This window comes from Bos grunniens, chromosome 9, assembly GCF_055505025.1.
Source record: "Bos grunniens cultivar Pamir isolate PY7600 chromosome 9, Bosgru_T2T1.0, whole genome shotgun sequence".
Lineage (NCBI taxonomy): Eukaryota > Metazoa > Chordata > Mammalia > Artiodactyla > Bovidae > Bos > Bos grunniens.
Window position 1 is genome coordinate 92,258,087 of NC_141173.1, and position 27,041 is coordinate 92,285,127.

Below are 27,041 nucleotides of genomic sequence, written 5' to 3' on the forward strand. Positions count from 1 at the left end.
ACTGGAGTGGGGTGCCATTGCCTTCTGGGTCCCACAACCACTGCTAAATGGCAAAATAGTGCTCCTTCCAGTCTCTCTCCCTTCCCCACACGTGTCCCTCCCCGCTTCAGCCAGAGCCGGGCAGGTGGGACTGCAGAGCAGTGCTCCCTCCCCCAGCCCCTGTCCTCCTGCTAAAGCCCTCATCTGGGCCACTTTGAATTGCAGTTGTTTTCCCATCTCTGTTTCCCTTATCAAGTTGTTAGCTCTTAAGGACTCCACTTTACTTACTTCTCAGTAAAGCTTAGCACAGCATTTCACTTGGGCAAGGCACTCTGTGACACAGACTGCATCACCTCAGACCTGGTCTTTATTGCTTTGGATCTGTGGCCATGCTGCACAGCTTGTGGGATTTTAGTTCCCCGACTGGGGATCAAACCATGCTCCTTCCCCTCCCCCCGCAACACACACACACACCCAACAGCGAAAACACAGGAGTCCTAACCACTGGACCACCAGGGAATTTCCAAGCTACAGTTTACCATGACAACTACTGAGTTTACAGGAATAAACCTTCCGAGAAAACACTGGAAAGAACATAATAGCATTTGCAAGAAATGCATTAGCAGACATTCATCAGAGAAAAGAGAGGCTACAGCTGTCCAGAAAAGCCTGAAGAAGTCTGTGAAGGGCCGGAGTAGAAGAAAGTTACTTTGCCTTTTTCCCTAAGATGAAGCCAAGAGCCAACTGGTACTTGAGAGTGAGACCTCCCAGACGCCTCCTTCCTTTCGGCTAAGAGGAGCCGTCTAAGAAGCCAGTCTTCGATGTTTGTGTTTATTTTTCTCGCAAATCTAAACTCTGCTTTTTATCCTCTGGTTTTATCAGCTTTTCTCACTTTTGTCTTGTGTTTCTTTCTCCCAACAGAGGTAATGGTGAGGAAGCGTCCACATGAATCTTGCCTTGACTTCCCAATACCACCTCAATCTGGTATTGCAACAGCTTCCAAATTCCTTTGCTTCATTTTCATTCAGTGCTGCTTCTTCCATAGGTAGCAGTTTCTATTACAGCCATAAATCAGTCATTTGCAGATGGCCTGGCACCTTTTTCTTCATCATAAAATACCTTACACTAACAAGGTTAACATCATCCACTTGCTATTTTCACTGGGTGTATATATTTTAGCTCTGAGTCATAAGACAATAATATAGCCAGCAAAAGACACATTCCCTATGGCAGATGACAAAGAAGATTTTCAACGCAGATTTCATTGGGTTGAGCCAGCCCACTGCAGATACTAATAATCCCCTTTGGTAGACTATTTAAAGCCTATTTCTATGATTTTGAACCTGGAAAAAAAAAAATGGTAGAGTTAATCATTTTCTATCATTGAATTTTCCAAAAGAGAACACTGGAACTTGAATGTGAAATTTCCTGCCTGATGCTCGAAGCAAGGAAATGTCAGAGACAGGAGAGAAAGGCAGATATCTCCATTAAAAAAAAAAAATATATATATATATATATACACACACATACATACATATATTTGGCTGCACTGGGTCTTGGTTGCAGCACGTGGGATCTCTAGCTGTGAAACACAGGCTTAATTGCCCCACTGCATGTGGGATCTTAGTTCCCAGACCAGGGATGGAAACTCCATCCCCTGCATTAGAAGGCAGATTCTTGACCACTGGACCACCAGGGAAGTCCTCTCTTCATTTATAAACAAGTTGTTTCTGAGAAAACCAAAATGTTGTTCAGCAAAAATGTGTTATGAATGCTTTGCATTTAACAGGACTTCAATAAATATCATTTTACTGAGTACATGTTTCATGGTAAATGTTTAAAAAAAAATCACTGGTGATAAATTACTAAATGGAGAAGAGAAAAACCTTTTGCAGAAAAATTCCAAGTAATCTATAAGAAATTCTGTCCCCAGAGAGATGGAGCATAACTTCCTATTGCTTAAGTATGGGCTGCTCAAGAGTGACTTCCCTCCAAAGAGGACAACGGGGAAAGGTGCAGGGGAAACTAACAAATATGACCTCAGCCAGGATATCAAGGTCAACATCGATCACGGTGATAAGTCAGGTTGGTAGCAGGTACCTTGGATTTGATGTCATGAGAAGGATACTTCCTGTCTGTGCACTTCCTTGCCAAAAAACAACCCCCGGTCTAACCATGAGAAAAACATTAGATAAATTCCGATTGAAGGACCTTCTACAAAGCACCACACTAATACTTCTCCAAACTCTCTCAAACTAGGAAAATCTGAGAAACTGTTACAGCCAAGAAGAGTCTAAGAGGCATGACAAATCATCGCCACGTGCTCTTCGGATGGAGTCCTGGGACAGAACAAAGGCATTAGCTAGGGAGCTCCCTGGTGGTCTAGTGGTTTGGATTTGGTGCCTTTACTGCCAGGGTCTGGGTTCCTAGCATCGCATCACCGCCACCTCAACAGAATTAACACTGTTTGGTCCTACCTCAGCCCCTATTCTCTCCCTGATCACGAGGAGTTGTGTTTTTACGTGTTTATCTTTGTTTTCTGTATTAGCCTGTGAGCTGCTCTCGAAGGTGGGAGCTTGGTATCACCCATCTCCATCTCCATCTCCACTGTCATCTCTGGCTCCATCTTCATCTCTGCCACCTCCTGCAGAGATGCCAAGGCCCAGTAAGTGCCTGTTGAATGGAATGGAACCAAAGTGTAATTAACCCCAGGTCAGATGACATGTTTTTCTAATAGCCCCAGTGCTGGCAAATTTAAATGTTCTGAGGATGGACACATGATGAGAAAAAGACTAAAGCCGTTTAGCTCCTAGCTTGATGAACAAAGTGGGTAATTGGGCTGAACAATGCTATGTAATACAAACCCAGAAATATCTACAAATAATGAGATTAATGCCTTTATATATTTCATAAGGTAAATAGATGCAAAAGTCAGTCTTAATATTTTATAAATAACTAAATCTGTACCTACTACAAAAATGCTTATGTATGTATATAATAGAGTCTAGTTGTTGCAATAATTCATTCATTCATTCAACAGAGTACTTTTTAAAAATGTAATAAGAAAAGCATTGTCTAGGTCTGAGATACTGCAAGAATGCATTAAGACCTGGTCTCTGACCTAAGGAACTCACATTCAAGGGTAGAATAACCAAACATCTACCTGGTTATCACTCAAGTCAGATTGTGATCAGTAACAAATAAAGATGTGATCAAAACATACTTTGGAAACTCAGATTCTGGAGTAGGTCCTTTTTAAAATTTTGGTAATAATTAAAGATTCTATCTGGTTTAACTTTTTTATTGAGGAGAACACTTAACATACAATCTACCCTCTTAACCAAGTTTTATGTGTACAATACAATCTTGTTGACCAGAGGTACAATGTTCTTTAGAAGTTGTTCATCTTGCTTAACTGAAAAGTTGTGCCAATTTATTAGTAACTCCCCATTGCCTCCTCTCTCATCAGTCCTTGATAACCACCATTCCATTGTTTGATTCTATAAATATGACTGTTTTAGTTAACTCATGTAAGTGGAATCATACAATGTTTATCTTTCTGTGATTGGCCTAATTCATTTAGCAAATGTTCTGAAGATTTATTCATGTTGTCACATATTGTAAAATTTTCTTTCTTAAGACTGAATAAGATTCCACTGTATTTATAACACATTTCCTTTTTTTTACTATAAATTTATTTTAATTGGAGGCTAATTACTTTACAATATTGTATTGTTTTTGCCATACATCAACATGAATCCACCATGGGTGTACACGTGTTCCCCATCCTGAACCCCCCTCCCACCTCCCTCCCCATACCATCCCTCTGGGTCATCCCAGTGCACCAGCCCCAAGCATCCTGTATCATGCATCGAACCTGGACTGGTGATCCATTTCACATATGATAATATACATGTTTCAATGTCATTCTCCCAAACCATCCCACCCTCGCCCTCTCCCACAGAGTCCAAAAGACTGTTCTATACATCTGTGTCTCTTTTGCTGTCTCACATATAGGGTTATCGTTACCATCTTTCTAAATTCCATATATATGTGTTAGTATACTGTATTGGTGTTTTTCTTTCTGGCTTACTTCACTCTGTATAATAGGCTCCAGTTTCATCCACCTCATTAGAACTAATTCAAATATATTCTTTTTAATGGCTGAGTAATATTCCATTGTGTATATGTACCACAGCTTTCTTATCCATTTGTCTGCTGATGGGCATCTAGGTTGCTTCCATGTCCTGGCTATTATGAACAGTGCTGCGATGCACACTGGGGCACACGTATAACACATTTTCTTTATCTATTCATCTATCAGTGGACGCTTAGGTTGTGCCCACATCTTGGCTATTGTGAGTAGTGCTGCAATGAACTTGAGAGCTGTGGGTTTTAGGAGGACTAGGAGAGCTTTCATTTTTTATGAGAGTAGTTCATTGACTAGGAGGATATTAAGGAAATACACCCAGTGAATTGTCATTCATCAGCCATCTTTGGCTCTGGATGTTTCGGGTGTAGGTGGTGTGGTATATGGTAGGAGATGGAACTAGAAAGGAAGATTTAGTCCAGATTGTGACAACATTTCAATGCTAGTATACGGTATCATTCAATTAATTAATAAATAAACAAAGCCATTGTAACTATCTAAGTTCAAGTCAACTAGTAGGCCTCTGTCTCAGGAAGAAGACTGTTGTTTGTATGGAGGATGATCAGGGTAGGGACAAGTCTAGAGAAGCATGAGAAGTAAAGACATTCTTTGAGGCCGATAATTCTCATACTAATGACCTCAAGACCCCTTTACCATCTTAAAAATTATTAGAGACCCCAAAGAGCTTTCCTTTATGAGAGTTATATGTATCTAAATACTACTGTATTATAAATTTAAGAGAATTCTTAAATACAAGAATACAAGCACTCATTCTGTTAGCCATCATAAACATGATATCATCATAGTTCCTGTAACTTCTGAAAACCTCCACTTTCTACTCCTCAAAAAATGAAAGTGAAAGAAGATATTAATATTTCATAATTGCAATGAAAGTATTTTGATCTCACAGCTCTTCTGCAGGGGTTTTGGGGACCCCAGGGATCTTGAGAACCTACTTTGAGAACCCAAGGCACAGAAAGCGTGGATGAATAGAGCACAGACAGATAACACTTCAGAGGTGGACTCGGTGCGACTTGGGGACAGATTGAATTTCTGGTGGGGTTGAGTAGGGTGGTTTGGGAGCAAATGAAGGAGAGAAAAAAAGCTAGGACTTTTACTTGGAATACTGCATCGAAGTTGAGTCTCCCCATCCCCTTCACATTTAACAATTAATAGATAAACTGCAATAAATAAAATTTTTAAATGCACACATGCTTACGTAGTACTTTAATTTTTTAAAATCTTTCTTTTGAGATTCTGAAGCAAGCTTGTGACATCGACCCATGAGAATCTATGAATCTCTTCCTCCTACTGACTTAGTACCAAGCACAGTAAAGGTGAATGAATGGGCATTGACTAAACTAATTGAGTCTATTAAATAATTTTCTTAGCCCTCAGATGAAAAACATAAAAGTGCAAATGTTTGATCTTAAACAGTGACTCACCTTTTAAATATTTATTGAAGTTATTTTCATAAGGGGACAGCCTTCAACACTGCCAGTCCAAGAACAATAGTGATAAACCAACTTTAAGAAGCACCCATCCCTTAACTGTGCTTTTCTTTAAGTAGGGCATGTTCATTTAATTAGCTTTAATTTAAAGCCCAATTAATGAAGTTTCAACATAGAACAACAGGATAAAAGTCAACTTTTTCTTTCCCAAATTACTGAATCGGTCTCTGATGATTCTGACTGAACCTGAACTCCTTTTTTAAAATGTAATTTTTTAAATTGAAGTACAGTTGATTTACAATGTGGCATTAGTTTCAAGTATACATCAAAGTGATTTGGTTATACGTATATACATATATGGGCTTCCCTGGTGGCTCAGATGGTGAAGAATCCACCTGCAATGCAGGTTCGATCCCTGGGTTGTGAAGATCCCCTGGAAGAGGCATGGCAACCCACTCCAGTATTCTTGCCTGGAGAATCATGTGGCCAGAGGAGCCTGGCAGACTACAGTCCATGGGGTTGAAACGAGTCAGACACAACTGAGCAACGAAGCACAGCACAGCATATGCATGTGTATATCTATATTCTTTTCTCTATTCTTTTTCCGTTACAGTTTATCACAAATGTTGACTACAGTTCCCTCTGCTATACCATAAATTTAAAATAAAATTTTATAGCAGAATTTTTATGAAGCCCATTTTCAGTTAATCCTCCCCATATTCAGTTTCCCACCCCTCTTTTAGCCTATTAGCCTCAATAAGTGTGTTTGGTTTGGTATTTGACTCAATCAGCCACTTTAATCCGTTTTTTTCTGTCCTCCAACTGTAGTGTTCCAACAAACCCAGATACACTCCCAGAATCCCATGCTATATCTTGTGATGTGGTATAGTAATTAACATGTTTTTAAAATTCAGAAAATTTTTTGCTCAGAACGTGTAGAGCCATTATGAGGCCTTAGGTCACGTACATCTAAGTCCTCCTCCAGCTTTCCATGGGCCCTGCATGGACACAGACCCCTGTGTCCTGGGGGTCTCGTCACTCTGTGACCAGCTTATTCAAAGCACACTTCCGTGCCTTTCTTCATGCTGTCTCCTTCATCTCGTTGGCTTTTCCCTGCCCCTTATTTCTCTCCTTCAAGGGACAGTTCAACTGCTCCTTCCTCTGGAAAGCCTTTTCCACTCCTTCTGGCCTGGTCTAATCACTCACTTCCCCACAGTTCTTCTCTGGCAGTTTCACTGTCCTTTACCGCATGACTCATTTGGCTGTGGGCTGCTTTTATCCATAACATCCTCTGTATAATCAGCTCTTCAAAACTGTTGTTTGGATGGCATTGGACACCCAGCAAGGATAAGAGGAGATAAACGCAAACCTCGTGACTCAGCACATGTGTGGGAGTTTCCCCAAGTCCCTAGTCTGTATTTGATCTCTTCCCTTGTCTATAAGAAAAAGCATTCGCTGGGAGTCCCCTGTATGTTATTACAGACATATACATATATCTTTGACTACAGGGCATGCAGAATTTTAGCTCCCTTCCCAGGGATCCAACCCATGTCCCCCGCATGGAAGTACACAGTCCTAACTTCTGGACTGCCAGGGAATTCTTGTGTCATTATATTGTAAGGCATTAAGACATTGTAAGACATCTCGTCATTAAATGATTAAATTTCCAATTCGCCTTCTCAGAGAGAAGATAAGATACTTTTAACTGGAGGGAAACCCGATTAGATGAGATCCAGAACGAGTGGGCTAAACATTGCCCTCCAAATCCTTTCTGTTTTGGCATTGCTCTCACCCTCTGTCTAAACTGTCCTGTACTTTGCTCTGTGAATGAACTTATGAGGTCTATTACTGACCCCAGGAACACAGCTCATCTGAACTCATCGCGGAGCTTAAGTTACTCCCCTAATCTGAACTGCCGTTTCATAATTCCTTCACTTCTCCCTTCAAGACCAAGTTCTTATGATTTTCCCTCCAAACTTCCTTGATTAGAATCAGAAAATGTTAGCAATTCTACTTCTATTGCTCACACTCTTTTTTTTTGGCCACTCAGCACAGCAAGTGGGATCTTAGTTCCCCAGCAGGGATGAAACCTGAGCCCTTTGCAGTGGGAGCTGGGAGTCTTAATCACTGGACTGAAGTCCAAATTACTCACACTCTTTATTATTATTATGATTTATTTTTCAATTGAAGGATAACTGCTTTACAGAATTGTGTTGGTTTCTGCCAAATATTAACATGAATCAGCCATAGGTATACATATGTCCCCTCCTTCATGAACCTCCCTCCCATCCCACTCCTCTAGGTTGATACAGAGCCCCTATAAACACAGAATTATATAATTCTGACAGCATACTCCCATGGGCTATTTTACACGTGGTAATGTATGTTTCCACGTTACTCTCTCCGTGCTCACACTCCTGACTGACAAATGGGAGACTGAGTCCAATTAGGTGAAGTCACTCACCTAAGAGTACACAACTGCCTTGGAATCGAAGTCTCTGGATTTATCATCCGCCTCACCATTCCCAACTCAATCATTTCTCACCTTGTTCTTTTCTCAGCAGCTATATCTGGTAGAGTTTCTTTTTATGTGGGATAAATACTTGGATTTCCCACAAGCTGGTACGATTCTGGCCCTGGATTGTGGGGGTCAGTGTGATGCAGTGGAGAACACATGGCATTTGGAGTTAAACCCAGACTCCAAGCAGGCTCTGTCAGACTCCAGGTATCAGACCTTGGGCAAGTGAGGTAACTCTGAGCCTCGATTTCCTCATCAGTGAAGTAGAACTAAACGTGAGTAGGGCCCAGTATGGTGTCAGGACATTGGAGTAGCCATCCAAAGATCAACACCTACCAGAACCTGCAGTGGAGATGAGAGCAAATCCCTCATGATGGATGTCCTGGAGGTGCAGACCATAACCCTGTGGTCCCCTTTTGGTTCTAAACAGTTCCTTAACTCTGGGACCCAGGGTAATGTCTACTAACGCAAAACCCCAGCTTGTTTTCAAGAAGGGAAGTGTTTATGCTGCCTCTGCATAAGTCATCAGGAAAAACAACAGATAACCTTCCAAGGATGTGGTCCAGAGCATAAAAATAAAAAACTTCAGCTCTCTGCCAAAGTGACTTTGAAATATTCTTGAAGAGTCCAAAACGCTAAAGCCTGACCTCATGGTCAAGGGTGTCAACCTCCCAATGCAGCTCTTTTGATTCTCTTACCCTGACCAAGGGCCACGCTTCCTTCTTGACCGGATATGACATCCTGTAACCCTCGCCTCTGGGTCCCCGTGTGTGGAATTCAACTTTTTATGATTTTCAAGCAGAGCTAAGCACAAATGGTGCTTACTGAACCCTGTGCTGCAGTGTGTCATATGTCTACTTTTTTTTAGTTAATCCTTTTTATTTAAAAAGTAGAAAAAGAAACTTTAAGTGCTTCATGTTTTATGTGTTCAGGCTGGTTCAGAGACAGAAGAGACAAAATGACTGTCTCTTTGTTTAAATACCTTGCATACTCCAAATTGTACCATTAAACATGAATTTTATTTTGGCATTTAATAAAATAAATTATTATTTTTAAAGACATTCCTTTTAGTTTTTAATAAAATGGTGTCAAATGCTGTTTTTAATTCCAGCTATTGGTCACTTCCCTAAAGAGTTACAAAAGCAGTTTCAGAGATGGTGGACAATTTGATCAGGGCTTACCAGGTTCAGTGGCAAAGAATCTGCCTGCTTACGAAGGAGACACAGGAGACACGGGTTTAATCCCAGGATGGGGAAGATCCCCTGGAGAAGGAAATGGCAACCCACTCCAGTATGCTTGCCTGGAGAAATCTCATGGATAGAGGAGCCTGGTAGACTACAGTCCATGGGGTCACAAAGAATCAGACATGACGGAGCGACTAACACAATGAGGGACATTTATATAATTATATATGCCTTTATCCTAGAGGAGGAAATGGCAACCTAGTCCAGTATTCTTGCCTAAAGAAACCCTATGGACAGAGGAGCCTGGCCAGTTACAGTCCATGGGGTCACAAAGACTGAGCATGCACATACATGCACTTATAGTTAACATATAAATTTATGTAATTCATACAGTTAAAGGATTTCATAAAAAATTTTCATAAAATTGATAGTTGGTTGAATCCTAATTTTTTTTAATTTACAATGATTATAAAAAGCAATTAACTTCCTAACCCACTTAGGCAGGTGTGACAAAATCCAAAATGTTGTTTAGATTCACAGCAAGAACCAATGCTCCAAAGCAAAGAATTGAGGACCAAATGCAAGTCTGGCACCTGGCTCACATGATGGATGTTTCACATACACTTAACAGTTGAAGACTTTTTTTTTTGCCTAAATGTACTTGATTGAAAGAATGACAGTGACTGAAAACTGAATGTCTTTTAAAAATATTTTTGAGACTTATGAAATTTTTGGATCCCAGAACACACGGTAACTGTATCCCTCAGGCAATAGATGAAAGGGAGTTTTGGCCACAATCTGATGTTCAGCTAGCCATTGCAGATTCCAATGTGATCCCAACTCCATTTCCTGCCCAGAATGGATCCTGTCTGGTCCCAAGAGAATCCTTTGTATCTCTAAGAGCACCTTGAGAATAGGGCTAACCACTATACAAAATCATTTTTGAAATCCACAAAAATGTATCAACTTTTTTTAAGAGAAAATTTTGTGTTTGTTTTTAATTTATTTTCATTTGTTTGTTTATTTGGTTGCACTAGGTCTTACTGCAGCATGGGGGATCCTTAGTTGTGGCATGCAAACTCTTCATTGTCGCATGTGGGATCCAGTTCCCTGACCAGGGCGCGAACTCTGGCCCCTCGCATTGCGAGCCTGGAGCCCTAGCCACTGGACCACCAGGGAAGTCCCAAAAGTGTATCAGCGTTTTATAACTGAACTCTTTGAAATTTTAGTTGATAGATTAATAAAGTGAAACAAGAAAGAGAAAGAAAATGCTGACATACTGGTCAATTATTCAAATAGAAACTATTTTTTATTCATAGGGTAAGTTGGAATTTTCCCTTTTTTCAGGAGAATTATTTTATAGCATGATCTTGATCCAAAATAATTGCATATAAATAGGACTTTAGGATAGAAAAACAAATTATATTCTTACCCACTGTAGATTTAGAGTGATAATGCTAACAACCAAAGGAAAATCTATTATGTAATTTTTCATGAAGAATGCAAGCAAACGACAGAAATTTCATTTATTCCAAGGAAATGCCAACCCACTCCAGTATTCTTGCCTAGGAAACCCCATGAACAGAGGGGTCTGGCAGACTACAGTCCATGGAATCACAAGAGTCAGACATGACTTAGTGACTAAACCACCATTACCACCATGAGTTCTAAAGATAAAACAAGCCATATTTTAAAATATGTACTTATAACTTAAACATCTGAAGAGACTGTGTATGCTTGCAGGAGTCAGTCCAGGAAAATATATCCTTTTTCCCAGTGAGGTTGCCATTATTTAAGCAATTTAGACAGCTTCTTTTAGAATTACCTCTGCAGACTACAGCATATTCTCCTAAAAGTTTTCAATGATGATAAATCTTTGCCTTTGGAGGTTGGATTTGACCTTCAAAAACAAGCAACACCTATTTTCAGACAACCCTGAGGAAAACTGAATAACAGACAATCACAGATGTGTGGTAATTTACAAGAACATTCATGCAGAGGAGAAGTTAAAAGAGAGGTGGTCACTATACTCTTACCTTCTACATCCTGGCCCTGCTGTCTATCTCTGCATGTCTCCATGATATTCTTTTCCCAGATGGATGTTAAAATCTGTTGAGTTTTCTGTATAGCCGTAAAATTCACATCTCAGGATATAAATCAAATCATAGAATATGCTAATACCATGCTCAGCAGAAATCTTTCCATGCTACTAGCTTCGAGTTTAACTCCTTGCAGCCGATGTGCTAGTCAATTCCATCACCATAAATCTTTATGGGACCAGGATGTGTGCTAAAAGTATGGACCCAGGGTTGAAATCCCTGTTCCAATACTTGATATAAAGGCCAATTGCTTAACCTCTCTGGGCTTCCACTTCAGTCAGTCCAGTCTCTCAGTCGTGCCCAACTCTTTGCAACCCCATGGACTACAGCACTTGGACAGGCTTCCCTGTCCATCACCAGCTCCTGGAACTTGCTCAAACTCATGTCCATAGAATCGGTGATTCCATCCAACCATCTAATCCTCTGTTGTCCCCTTCTCCTCCCGCCTTCAATCTTTCCCAGCATCAGGGTCTTTTCAAATAAGTCAGTTCTTTGCATCAGGTGGCCAAAGTATTGGAGCTTCAGCTTCAGCATCAGTCCTTCCAATGAATATTCAGGATTGATTTCCTTTAAGATTGACTGGTTTGACCTCCTTGCAGTCCACTTAATCCTCTGTTAAATGGAGTTAATAATTGTACTTCCCTTATGTTGTTCTTCTACTGTGAAAGCCATAGCTTTTCTTGTGAAGATTAAGTAACTTAATATCGCTCAAGTGCACACAACAGTGCCTGCTGCAAAGTCAACACTAAATATTTGTTGTTGTTTAGTCGCTAAGTTGTGTCCGACTCTTTTGCGACCCCATGGATTGTAGCCTGCCAGGCTCCTCTGTCCATGGGATTTCCCAAGCAAAAATACCAAAGTGGTGTGCCATTTAAATATTAGTTATCATTATTTATGTGATGGCTATAATAGGCAAAGAATGAGAAGCTAGCCTTCAAAAACAAAACAGAAAAACCAACCCTTTTTTGACTCAAACACTATATACTCTTAATCCAAGTCAGAGGACCTTAAGAAAATCAGAAGTATATAGGGAATGACAGGCCTCTGAATATACAGGACACAGACAGCTGTTGAGAGGGAGGAACATTAGATGCCATGAAACTATAGATTGCAGTGTAATTTTCAATTCAGTTCAGTTGCTCAGTCATGACCGACTCTTTGCGACCCCATGGACTGCAGCACAGCAGGCCTCACTGTCCATCACCAACTCCCAGAGTTTACTCAAACTCATGTCCATTGAGTTGGTGATGCCATCCAACCATCTCATCCCCTGTTATCCCTTTTCATCCTGTCTTCAATCTTTCCCAGCATCAGGGGCTTTTCAAATGAGTCAGCTCTTCGCTCAGGTGGCCAGAGTATTGGAGTTTGGGTTCAACATCAGTCCTTCCAGTGAACATTTAGGACTGATTTCCTTTAGGATGGACTGGTTAGATCTCCTTGCAGTCCAAGGGACTCTCAAGAGTCTTCTCCAACACTACGGTTCAAAAGCATCAATTCTTTGGCACTCAGCTTTGTTTATAGTCCAACTCTCACATCCATACGTGACCACTGGAAAAACCATAGCCTTGACTAGACAAGAGAAGACTGTACACATGGACATCACCAGATGGTCAACACTGAAATCAGATTGATTATATTCTTTACAGCCAAAGATGGAGAAGCTCTATACAGTCAGCAAAAACAAGACTGGGAGCTGACTGTGGCTCAGATCATGAACTCCTTATTACCAAATTCAGACTTAAATTGAAGAAAGTGGGGAAAAGCACTAGACCATTCAGGTATGACCTAAATCAAATCCCTTATGATTATACAGTGGAAGTGAGAAATAGATTTAAGGGCCTAAATCTGATAGACAGAGTGCCTGATGAACTATGGATGGAGTTTCGTGACATTATACAGGAGACAGGGATCAAGACCATCCCCAAGAAAAAGAAATGCAAAAAAGCAAAACGGCTGTCTGAGGAGGCCTTACAAATAGCTGTGAAAAGAAGAGAAGCCAAAAGCAAAGGAGAAAAGGAAAGATATATCCATTTGAATGCAGAGTTCCAAAGAATAGCAAGGAGAGATAAGAAAGCCTTCCTCAGTGATCAGTGAAAAGAAATAGAGGAAAACAATAGAATGGGAAAGACTACAGATCTCTTTAAGAAAATTAGAGATACCAAGGGAACATTTCATGCAAAGATGGGCTCAGTAAAGGACAGAAATGGTATGGACCTAACAGAAGCAGAAGATATTAAGAAGAGGTGGCAAGAATACACAAAAGAACTATACAAAAAAGATCTTCACGACCCAGATAATCACAATGGTGTGATCACTCACCTAGAGCCAGACATCCTGGAATGTGAAGTCAAGAGGGCCTTAGGAAGCATCACTACAAACAAAGCTAGTGGAGGTGATGGAATTCCAGTGGAGCTATTTCAAATCCTAAAAGATGATGCTGTGAAAGTACTGCACTCAATAAAACTCAGCAGTGGCCAAAGGACTGGAAAATGTCAGTTTAATTCCAATCCCAAAGAAAGGAAATGCCAAGGAATGCTCAAACTACCACACAAGTGTAATTTTAGGAACCTCTAAGGATATGTCATTACCACCATTTTCAGAAAGTGTGGGTCATGGGACTTCCCTGGTGGTCCAGTGGCTAAGAATCTGCCTGGCAATGCAGGGAACTCAGGTTCGATCCCTAGTCAGGGAACTAAGATCCCACATGCTGCCAAGCAACTAAGCCCAATCACTGCAACTCAAGAATCCATGCTCAAAAAAAAAAAAAAAAGAATCCATGCTCACAACAGAAAGATCCCCCAAGTTGCAACGAAGATCCTGTGTGCTGCAACTAAGACTGGAAGCAGCCAAATAAATAAATAAAAATAAATAGGCAATAAATGCTGGAGAGGGTGTGGAGAAAAGGGAACCCTCTTACATTGTTGGTGGGAATGCAAACTAGTACAGCCACTATGGAGAACGGTGTGGAGATTCCTTAAAAAACTGGAAATAGAACTGCCATACAACCCAGCAATTCCACTGCTGGGCATACACACCGAGGAAACCAGAATTGAAAGAGACACATGTACCCCAATGTTCATCGCAGCACTGTTTACAATAGCCAGGACATGGAAGCAACCTAGATCTCCATTGGCAGATGAATGGATAAGAAAGCTGTGGTACATATACACAATGCAGTATTACTCAGCCATTAAAAAGAATACTTTTGAATCAGTTGAATCAATTCTAATGAGGTGGATGAAACTGGAGCCGATTATACGGAGTGAAGTAAGCCAGAAATAAAAACACCAATACAGTATACTAACGCATATATATGGAATTTAGAAAGATGGTAATGATAACCCTGTATGGGAGACAGCAAAAGAGCCACAGATATATAGAACAGTCTTTTGGATTCTGTGGGAGAAGGAGGGGGGGATGATTTGGGAGAATGGCATTGAAACATGTATAATATCATATAAGAAACGAATCGCCAATCCAGGTTCGATGCAGGATACAGGATACTTGGGGCTGGTGCACTGGGATGAACCAGAGGGATGAAATGTGGGGGGGGAGGTGGGAGTGGGGTTCAGGATTGGGAACACATGTACACCCATGGCGGATTCATGTTGATGTATAGCAAAACCACTACAATATTGTAAAGTAATTAGCCTCTAATTAAAATAAATACATTTAATTTTTTTTTAAGTAAAAAAAAATAGGTAAACATTTTCATTTTTTAAAAAAGGAAGTATTGGTCATTACACTGTATTTTATTGAATATAAGATGCCACAGATGGAAATAAGCGTCTCTGTGTCAGAAATACTGATAAGAAAAACTGTGTACCTCAGAATCAGTGAAGAAATAACAGAGGTTCAGAAAAGGATATTGTGCCTGCCAGCTTCAGCGGATTCTTCCCCATTCTAGGTGGAACCCCAGCCCCGCAAGGGAAACAGTTGCAAACTTCAGGACTGAGCTCTGACTTCAGCAGTGAGAAGGGGGAGGCCCTCAAGGGAAGGCTATATTTTATACAAGGTGAAAAAAATTGCAGAAGAAAGTGGACATTTTTGAATGAGCATAAATTGTTCTACTGCAGGTGTTAAAATCTACGCAAGTAGATTCTGAAATTCAGATCTAAATTTCCACCTGTGGAAAGAGTTCCAGTCGGATGTGACACAGCCACCTGAGAGGGAAACTTTCAAACTTCTCAAGCTTCTCTTCCATGTTGCCCTTGGTTTTCTGGTAGCTCCAGGTTTGCACGGCAACCAGGATTACTCTTACCCGGGCGGGCTAGTCTTCATCTAACAGCACCAGAGCCCAGAGACCTGGTAAGTAGCATTCAGTTCAGTTCAGTTCAGTTCAGTCACTCAGTCGTGTCTGACTCTTTGCAACCCCATGAATTGCAGCACGCCAGGCCTCCCTGTCCATCACCAGCTCCCAGAGTTCACCCAGACTCTTGTCCATCGAGTTGATGATGCCATCTAGCCATCATCCCAATCCCTCCCATCATCAGAGTCTTTTCCAATGAGTCAACTCTTCACATAAGGTGGCCAAAGTATTGGAGTTTCAGCTTTAGCATCAGTCCTTTCAAAGAACACCCAGGACTGATCTCCTTTAGAATGGACTGGTTGGATCTCCTTGCAGTCCAAGGGAGTCTTAAGAGTCTTCTCCAACACCACAGTTCAAAAGCATCAATTCTTCAGCGCTCAGCTTAAATGAATGCAAATGTGTCAGGAGCCCCAAAGGCTCAGATCCCCTTTGTAACCAACTGTTTATATTCCGATTCAACAAATATTAATCAAAGCATCTGGACCACATGCAAGGTATTGTTTTAAAGATGGAGCCAGGTGCAGAGTATTTGGTCCTAAGGGACAAGAAAATGATTCAAATTTGGCATCCACCTGGAACTTCATTCCGTGCATGGAATGAAGGGAATGTGAACAGGGAGGGAGGTATTGGGGGGAAGAGGAGAGGGAGAGGTTGACATCTGTAAAAGGTCCAATTTTCCTAGTGTCTTACCCCTAAAAAGAACTTCACAGAAGTGTAAGGAAGCCTGCCTTCTGGTAATCCTTTGTGAAAGTGTTGGTCGCTCAGTCGTGTTCTACCCTTTTTGACCCCACGAACTGTAGCCCTCCAGGCTCCTTTGTCCATGGAATTCTCCAGGCAAGAATAGTGGAGTGAGTAGCCATTCCCTTCCTTGTAATCCATCACAAATTTGTAAGAAACTGAAAAAGTAGTTCCAAGTTTCTCTGCATCTCATTCTCCACTACCCTCACAAGCCTATGACTGTCTCATTTTAAAATACATACCACATTCCCTATATAAGAATGTGACTTTTTTTATATACATACCACATTACCTATATAAGAATGTGACTTTTTTTATATACATACCACATTCCCTATATAAGAATGTGACTTTTTTTATATACATACCACATTCCCTATATAAGAATGTGACTTTGGGATCCATTTCCCCAGCTGGTTTGGAGGCATTTTGGGCATAAAGTTGAATCTTCTGAGCAAGTCTCTGAGTGAACCTACTGCTATTTTGCAGACAAATGGAGTATCATTCAAGGTTGATTCATTTCTTAGTATGACAACTAGAAGATGATCAGCAGCATAATTTATCATCATTATAAAATTAGGGTAGAAAAAAGGTAACCTATTTTATCCATTGAAAAATAGCTTCTTTGTAAACTATATCCATACATTCAATGGAATATTATTCAGCCATGAAAAAGAACACTTTTGAGTCAGTTCTAATGAAGTGGATGAACCTAGAGCCTACTATACAGAGTGAAGTAAGTCAGAAAGAGAAAAACAAATATCATATATTAACATATATATATGGAATCTAGAACGATGGTACAGACAAAATTATTTTCAGGGCAGCAATGGAGACACAGACATAGAGAACAGACTTATGGACATGGGGGTTTTGGGGAGAAGGAGAGGGCGGGATGTACGGAGGAAGTAAGGAAACGTATATCACCATATGTAATTAGATAGCCAATGGGAATTTGCTGTAGGACTCAAACCAGGGATCAGGAACAACCTGCGGGGGGAGGTGGGGAGGGAGGTGGAAGGGAGGTTCAAGAGGAAGGAGACATATGTATACCTATGGATGATTCATGTTGATGTTTGGCAGAGACCAACACAATACTGTAAAGCAGTTATCCTTCAATTAAAAATAAATTTAAAAACAGAAAAATAGCTTTTTTGTAGAACAATTAATAGTTATGTTTCCGTACTTTCACAAAATAATAGTATTGCTCTTTCAGCTCAGTTCAGTTCAGTTGTTCAGTTGTGTCAGACTCTTTTCAACCCCATGGACTGCAGCACACCAGGCTTTCCTGTCCATCACCAACTCCCAAAACTTGCACAGACTCACGTCCATTGAGTCAGTGATGCCACCCAACTATCTCATTGTCAACCCCTTCTCCTCCTGCCTTCAATCTTTTCCATCATCAGGGTCTTTTCCAGGGAGTCAATTCTTCATATCAGGTGGCCAAAGTATTGGAGTTTCACCTTCAGCATCAGTCCTTCCAATGAATATTCAGGACTGATTTCCTTTAGGGTGGACTGGTTGGATCTCCTTGCAGTCCAAGGGACTCTCAAGAGTCTTCTCCAACACCTCAGTTCAAAAGCATCAATTCTTTGGCACTCATTTCTTTATAGTCCAACTCTCACATCCATACATGACCACTGGAAAAACCATAGCCTTGACTGCTGCTGCTACTTAGTCGCTTCAGTTGTGTCTGACTCTGTGGGACCCCATATACGGCAGCCCTCTAGGCTCCTCTGTCCCTGGGATTCTCCAGGCAAGAATAGTGGAGTGGGTTACCATTTCCTTCTCTAATGCATGCATGAATGCTAAGTCGCTTCAGTTGTGTCTAACTCTGCGTGTCTCTAGGAACAGCAGCCCACCAGGCTCCTCCGTCCACAGGATTCTCTAGGCAAGATTACTGGAGTGGGTTGCTATTTCCTTCTCCAATAGCCTTGACTAGATGGACGTTTGTTGACAAAGTAATGTCTCTGCTTTTTAATATGCTGTCTAGGTTGGTCATAACTCTTCTCCCAAGGAGCAAGCATCTTTTAATTTCATGGCCACTGTCACCATCTGCAGTGATTTTGGAGCCCAAGAAAATAAACTCTCTCACTGTTTCCATTGCTTCCCCATCTATTTGCCACGAAGTGATGGGACCGGATGCCATGATCTTCATTTTATGAATGTTGAGTTTTAAACCATCTTTTTCACTCTCTTCTTTACTTTCATCAAGAGGCTCTTTAGTTCTTCTTCACTTTCTGCCATAAGGGTGGTGTCATCTGAATATCTGAGGTTATTGATATTTCTCCTGGAAATCTTAATTCCAGTTTGTGCTTCATCCAGCCCGGCATCTCACATAAGGTACTCTGTATATAAGTTAAATAAGCAGGGTGACAATATACAGTCTTGCTCTTACCCTATTACAAATAATTTTAAATTGTTTAATGTCTTCCATTTATGAACTGGATCTAATGTTACTTGAATTAGATCACTGAACATCTGGGACTTGGAGATCTGATATTTATATAGAAATTTTTAGAAAGTAAGATTGGTGTTTATTGCATCAGGAATTGGCAGGCATCTATCAGGAGACTGTCTCAGATAATCATTATCTAACTCAAATTTTCCTTGATTTTCCCCCCCATCTTATGTATTTTTAAAAGACAACCGTACAAAAAATAGAAATGAATATGCTTGGTTAAATTGTCTCTAGTCTTTTTTTTTATAACTAACCTGTCGATGTCATTGTTAAAAGTTTTTGTTTCATGTTTTCCTCATTGGCAAACTGAGTAGTAACATATTCAGAGCCTGCCAGCTCTAATTTTTTTATTATCTCTCAAGTTTACTGACCTCATGGCAAAGAATTTGAAGTCTTCTCTACCACCCCCACACTTCCTGGTATTTTTCTGACATGCCTGAGTGCTAGGGTTTATGCCATTATGTCTGTGTATCTAAAAGATGGAAACGATGAAGCGCATGACGTCATGTAAATTATGTAATTTTGACCTTTAAGTTTTCTTCAGTATAAATCCTGGCCCAGGCTGCCAAGAGGTCTGACAAAGGTCAGCCTGGTTTTACTCTAAGTGGGTGAAACCGGAATTCCTTGGCCTTATAAATTCCTTTGGTCTCCACAAACATCTCCTCTTTTCTAACATCAAGTTCATATTCCATGTTTACTCAAATGTGTTTGGCCCACTAATACCTCTTTTAACGAGGATGCAGTTCTCTGCCAGAAGTCCCATTTGGATCATTTACTTTTCCTTTGTTGATCATATCAAGCATCATTACAAATAATAATACTGTAATCACATAGTTCTTTCCAGGAAATGTCATCTTGCTGATGGCATCTAAGACTGGATATTATTAAAATCTGCTTTGTTTTTTCATCCTGACTGCACTGCACTTTAACACCCTTTGAAGAGAGACGACGTGGAGAGATTTTTCTGGCTTGTGATCAGCATTTCAGGTTGGTGGTCAGATGAAAGCTCTGTTTGAGTTCTTTCCAAGGATTTGTTGTGCACACTCAGATTTCTTGTTCTATGTTGACTCAACCTTTTTTTTTTTTTACAAGATACCTCTATAAAAACAGGTCACAGAAGCAGTTCAGAATTAAATAGAATTTTTTCATTCTTTTTTAAATTTTTAGAACATGCATAATCCAAGTGAGTTTATTATCCCTTAATGAGAAATTAATGCAAAATATGCCAAGCTTCATGCAAAAACTTTCCAAAAATCTCCATTCTGAAATAAAAGCATTTGCCTCAATCTTACGTTTGAAGAGTCTCCTGAATGAAAGAGTGGAACACAGCCGGTTTCGATGAACCATACAAAATCTGTCCAAAGCAGTATTTGTTTCCAACAGAATTTTGTGGAGCACACTTGTAAATCACTTCTCAAAAAAATGGCAAGAAGTGCTTTTTTGGCAGTAGGTAGACAGCAAGAAAAAAAGAGTCTTGGGGGATAAAAAGCACATATAATCTTAATATCAGGATCTATTTGGCTATAATCACAGAATACTCAATCAAAAATGACAAATAATATAAGAATTTCTGTTTCATTTAACCAGAAGTCTGTTAAAGGATTGCTAGCACTGCTTAACCACATCAGAGCCCTGAGTCGACAACATCTGTTGAGTTCATTCATTCGTTCATCCAAAATGCCTTTCAGTATTCTCTTGGCCTCCTAGGCACCCAATCATGGATCAGGAGAAGGTGGCACCTGGTGCCCTGGACCAGTACCTTGCAGGACTCCTGGGCTGATACAAACAAAAAGCAAGGTAGGTCCTTCACAGTTTCAAAGTTAGCTTCCTCTTCATCAGGAAAAGGCTCATATAAATGAAACCAAAGTAAGACAGTTTGACGTAGTACTCAGACATTCATCTGATTGTCACAAACAATATCCATCTAGGTATGGGTTCTAACAAACTTAAAGTAGAAGGACTTTCCAGAAGGTTATTGAGTGGCTCACAAAACTGACTAGAGGTTTGGAGGACTACATTTGGAAAACAGGACAAAACCAAAGGAATTCACAACTGGGATCAAGTGAAAAGAACTGCTTGGTTGCCAAGCCACCACCAGACTCCAGGTACAAGACAGCCACTGTCAGATGGATTCTGAGTTGTCGGTTTGGTTGCCTTGTTGGCCCCTTCACAGTAAGAGTTCACATCTGCTGTGAGTTTACATTCTGTGAAGTCTGTTCTAAGCAAGTTAACACTATCTCATTTAATTGTCCTGATAACACTTGGAAGAAAATAATTGTCCCATTTTATATGTGAAAACTAAGATCACGGCATCCAGTCCCATCACATCATGGCAACAGAAACAGTGAGAAACTTTATTTTCTTGGGCTCCAAAATTACTGCAGATGGTGACTGTAGCCATGAAATTAAAAGATGCTTGCTCCTTGGAAGAAAAGCTATGACCAACCTAGACAGCATACCAAAAAGCAGAGACATTACTTTACCAACAAACATCTGTCTAATCAAAGCTATGGTTTTTCCAGTAGTCACGTATGGGTGTCAGAATTAGACCATAAAGAAAGCTGAGTGCCAAAGAATTGATGCTTTTGAACTGTGGTGTTGGAGAAAACTCTTGAGAGTCCCTTGGACTGCAAGGAGATCAAACCAGTCAATCCAAGGAAATGAGTCCTGAATACTCATTGGAAGGACTGATGATGAAGTTGAAACACCAATCCTTTGCCACCTGATGCCAAGAGCTCACTCATTAGAAAAGACCCTGATGCTGGGCAAGATTGAAAGCAGGAGGAGAAGGGGACGACAGAGGATGAGATGGTTGGATGGCATCACCGACTCAATGGACATGAGTTTGAGCAAGCTCCTGGAGTTGGTGATGTAGTGCGAAACCTGGTGTGCTACAGTACACGGGGTCTCAAAGAGTCTAACATGACTGAGTGACTGAACTGACTGACTGCCGGGTGAAGCTACTGAGGCTCACAGAGACTGGGCACCTTGCCTAAGATCCTCAAACCCAGGCAGGCCAGCTACACCACTTCATCTGTCTCTCAAACTCTAAATAGCAACCTCTGAATTCCTGAGCCAGTGGCCTCTATCCTAACTGCCAGAAGTCAGAAGCGCATACATGAACTTTTTGGCTTCCTAAACTTACAAATGGCTGATTGCTGATTTTCCAACATGCGAAGGCAGGTCAAATGTTGACAGGGAAAGTTTTACAAATATCACTCCAAAGACTACAGAGAGAAACATAAAAAGCAAAATAAATGAAACATCCAAACTGGGAAGAAATATCCTAATTATTCTCAGATTGTAATTTTCTATGTTTAGCTATATTCTGCATGCTTCTTTCTGCTTAAGAATACCTCAAGGGAAGAGGGAGGAGGGTTCAGGATGGGGAGCACGTGTATACCTGTGGCAGATTCATGTTGATATATGGCAAAACCAATACAATGTTGTAAAGTTAAAAAATAAAATACAAAAGATACTCAATGTTTTGTTATGTTTATGGAAAGACAAATTGAAGTCATGTATGACACTCTTCCTTTCAGCTCTCTTTAAATTATTCCAAGATAATTCTGGTAAAAATAGCTATCTAGTTTGGCTATTCAAATCAATGGAGATAAAAGTGTCCTTATTCCATCCTACTTCTCAAATACCTAAATGATTTTTAAGAAATCATATATGCAAGCATGAGCTCAGAGATGATCTTATTAAACACAAAAGAAAGAACAATGAGCAAAACCAAAGAAGCTTATATGTTTGTTCTCCCCTATATCTTTGGCTCTGGAGTGGAAGGAAAGAATGACCATTTTATGGAGGCAAAGTTAAGCCAGCCAAGTTGAGGTCATATTTTTTTTCTAAGAGACAGAGTTAAACAGCTGTGACCAGAACTTGCTTTTGTCTCTCTGCTTAGCATTTTTCCCTGAATCTATGGACTGTTTCCGTTTATATTCTAATACTAGCACAGAAATGACCCAAACTGTCAGTGTTCACACAGATCAACCCTATTTGTTTCCAAATATAGAGAAAAAGAAATTGTGTTATTCCCAAATTACAGGCTGAATTTTTGTAACCAACATACAAGATATTGATGTGTTTTGATAGAAGAGATAGGGAATGCAAGAGATATCAAGGGCAATTTTAAACTCTTTAGAAAAATGGAGCCCTATTCCAAATCACAAGGACCAAATTTCAAAGCAAATGCTGTCTTCTTTGACAAAATTATATACATAGGTATCCAAAGTATATGTGTACTAAGTCACTCCAGTCGTGTTCAGCTCTTTGCGACTCCACTGACTGTAGCCAGCCAGGCTCCTCTGTCCATGGGATTCTCCGGGTAAAAATATTAGAGTGCGTTGTTATGTCCTCCTCCAGGGGATCTTCCCGACCCGGGGATCAAACCCGAGTCTCCTGTGGCTCCTGCACTGCTGCTGGATTCTTTACCACTGAGCCACAAGGGAAGTCCCATCCTGAGTATATGCTGCTGCTGAGTCGCTTCAGTCACGTCCAACTCTGTGCGACCCCAGAGATGACAGCCCACCAGGCTCCCCCCGTCCCTGGGATTCTCCAGGCAAGAACACTGGAGTGGGTTGCCATTTCCTTCTCCAGTGCTTGAAAGTGAAAAGTGAAAGTGAAGTTGCTCAGTCGTGACTGACTCCTAGCGACGCCATGGACTGCAGCCCACCAGGCTCCTCTGTCCATGGGATTTTCCAGGCAAGAGTACTGGAGTGGGGTGCCATTGCCTTCTCCATCCTGAGTATATAAGTACTAAGTATTCTACTCACAGAAGAAAGTCTGCTTGGCAAAAATCCCAAATGTAAACTTACAAGGACATGTGCCACAGGAGCTGGCTTAGCTAAGTTAGGAACACAATTCAGAAAGAATTCTGCTTCATATTTTCCTTTTCCACATTTTGCAGACAATCTATCCTCAATTTCCTAAAATGTCATTACTCTCCACTTCATTAATAACGGATAAAGAGCAAGTTTTGAAATCAGTGACAAATAGTCTTTATTTGATTTTTTTTTTAAACCCATAGTTACCTTTAAAGATCATTTTGATTTTAAGCCTAGAGCCAGTGACTTTTTGAGAAGTTTCCTGTTTTCTTTTTAGAAGAAAAACAACCAGCATGAATGATAAGAATTTGTGGTGAATTCTAAACATAAAGCCTTTGGCATTTAAATATTTCTACAGATTTTAGTTCTCACCACAGGACTCTTGGCCTTCAAAACTTCGATTCTTTTTATAATTCCACAAATATGAATTTCCCTGAATCTGCTTCTTGAGAGATTTCTAATAGCCAAAATGGGCAATTGACTTTATTGTTTTTCTAATCACATGGACAGTTAGGACAAAGGAATTTCATTCATATCTGACTGTTCCTAATATTTGTTTTTCATTTAGAAGGACAGATATTCTGGAAGGAAGTTTTTGGTGACTGGGAGAGACATAATGTTATTTCTATTTAAACTGACGTTCACTAAGAAAACTTCCTACCGAGTTAAACCAACCTATTATCCTTTTCCTGACAGGGATGTATTCTGAAAAGCCATGGTTACCTTCCACGAAGTTAAACTCAAAAGGTTAAAAATGTACTCAGAAAAACTCTAGTTTTTTTTAATAATTATAATCATTCATAAACTTAATCTATTTGTAGTTTAACAGGGAGCACTTTCTGTGGAAATACGTTCCATGAACTTATTCTTCACGTAGAAAAATCATTTTTGTTTGCCCTAAAATGACACAGTTGAGCTTTTCAAGCAGCCCCTAAATCTTTCTAATATTTGAAAACTTATTTCAAGTAATTTATTTACAAGGCAATACATTTTACCTTCTCTTAGGAAGATTGATGAATTAAATGATTTTTATTTTCTCTCCCTATTTTCTGTATTTTTATATATTCTTATAAACCAATGGTCTGCCTTGGTGTCTCAGTGGTAAAGAATCCACGTACCAACGAGGGTGACGTGGGTTCAATCCCTGGGTTGGGAAGATCCCCTGGAGGAGGAAATGGCAACCTACTCCAGTATTCTTGCCTGGAGAATTCCATGGACAGAGGAACCTGGTGGGCTACAGTCCATGGGATCACAAAAGAGTCAGACATGACTTAGCAACTAAAACAATAGCAAATACATCCATACATACTTTGTTTTAAGCCTAATAGCTAGTAATATGAAGTCTGTAGACCTGTTATCTGATCTTTTTGATCCTTGATTTCTTTCTTTTTTTTTTTAATTTGACTGTGCCACTTGGAATCTTATTTCACTGACCAGGGGTCAAACCCACAGCTGCTGCATTTGAAGCACAGTGTCCAGGGAAGTCCCCATCCTTGATTTTTTAATCAGCAAAATGAAAAGATTGGCTAGAGATGGTCTCTAAAGTAACTTACAATGGTTAAACTAAAGTTTCAATGAAAGCTTAAACTTATTCACAATATGAGTTCTACTTCAGTCCTACATTGGCTTGAAAAACAAACAAACCAACCAACAAACAAACAAACAAAAAATGCACAATGTTAAGAGCTGTAAGTTGAGTCTATTCAGTGTCTTACGAAGGACTACAGCCTAGGAGACAGCTTCTCAGAGAGCTTGGAGAAACTGTTCCAAAGAAGTAAGTGTAAGAGTCAGCATATGTGTGATTTTGGAGAAGCAGGTACATGCAACCAAGCACACCTCTAACAGGTTCCTACTAGTCACAAGTAACAGATACCTTTGTTCTTGCTGTTCAGTCGCTCAGTCGTGTTGACTCTTTGCAGCCCCATAGACTGTAGCACACCAGGGCTCCCTGTCTTTCCTAAGTATGGGAAGATGCAAGAAACCAGGTTCATGAACCATGTCTTATGAAAATATGTAACTTTTTGAAAGCCTGTTCTGCCGGTTTTCCCAGAGTACAGAGTGCCTCATTCCTGATTTCTGTCCTGAATTCCTTTCAGGGTGTGTTGAAGGTCAATGACTGCTCTGGCTAATGACTTAATTCTTGTAGAACTAGGCGGCAGCAGTGACCTTCTTTAGCTAGCACACTGGAACAAAAACAGCAAACCCCAACCAAGGTTACTCGGGTAGACACAAATCCAAAATGTTTTACTTAATTGAATTATCCATTTTTACTTCAAATTCCTTAATTTTGTTCAGTGAAACTTAGCAAAATGATAGAGAACATTAACAATTTTTCTTCTGTCTTTGGCCCTGAAATCTGTATATTGAAATTTACTATATTTCCATGGTGGTATCCTTGCAATGCTCCCATTTAGGCAAAGTTGAAAGTTGCTGAAACTTTCTGATGATCTGGCTTACAAAATGACCTTCTTTCACACGGAAAACATCCTAAACACATCAATTAAAATTACTTTACCTAATATGTTAAACACTGAGTCTTTTGCAAGAAATATTTATTTTGAGAAGTGCAGTTAAGTTCAACCTCAAATGATGCAAATTACATTTTTCCCACCATAATATTAAGATTTTTTCAGGATATAATGGAAAACAATGTTTATATGGTTTGCAATCTACTAGGTAGTGCTTTCAACATTTCATAACCTTCAAGGGCACACTGATTTATTTCTTACTAGATTCAAGATTTTTCCTTCTAAAAGACTTTGTTGGTTCTATAAACATCACTTATATGATAACTAAATTCATGACAGTGGGCATATCAACAGCAAAGTAATCATCTGATATGGCAACAAATTTAAGTTAAAAGATCTCACAAATTATACCAAAATAAATTTCATGTGGATCAAAGAGTTAAATGTAACTGAAGAGAGAAAAAGTCTTAAAACACAGTGAAGGTCTTTTTAAATATGACTCAAATATAGAAACCAGTGAAGAGTTGCTAATTTTGGCTACATGAAAGTAATACTAATCTGGAAAATACTTGCAATTCTTGTCACTGACAAAGAGCTCATTTTCCTAATATATAAAGATATCCCAGAATCAATATGAAAAAAACAAAACAATAGAAAAATAGATTAAAAACGTTACCAGATAGATCACAGAAAGAGAAACACAAATAGCTTTTTAGCATAGGGAAATGTAGGCTATCTCACCTGAAGTAAAGGAAATGTTAATTCAGCTTTTGCTGTTGTTCAGTCACTAAGTCATGTCCAACTCCTTTCAACCCCAAGGTCTACAGCACACCAGGCTCCCCTGTCCTTCACTAT

General features: G+C 39.9%; 1 long non-coding RNA gene across 1 annotated transcript; it reads right to left on the reverse strand.

Moving 5' to 3' along the window:
- Positions 1-328: 328 nt before the first annotated feature.
- Positions 329-25,779, reverse strand: LOC147366366 (uncharacterized). The gene is made up of 3 exons (XR_015133339.1): positions 25,592-25,779; positions 2,457-2,652; positions 329-1,322 (listed from the first exon to the last, which is right to left on the reverse strand). It is a non-coding gene; the product is annotated as an uncharacterized LOC147366366 (long non-coding RNA).
- Between the last annotated feature and the right edge of the window lie 1,262 nt (positions 25,780-27,041).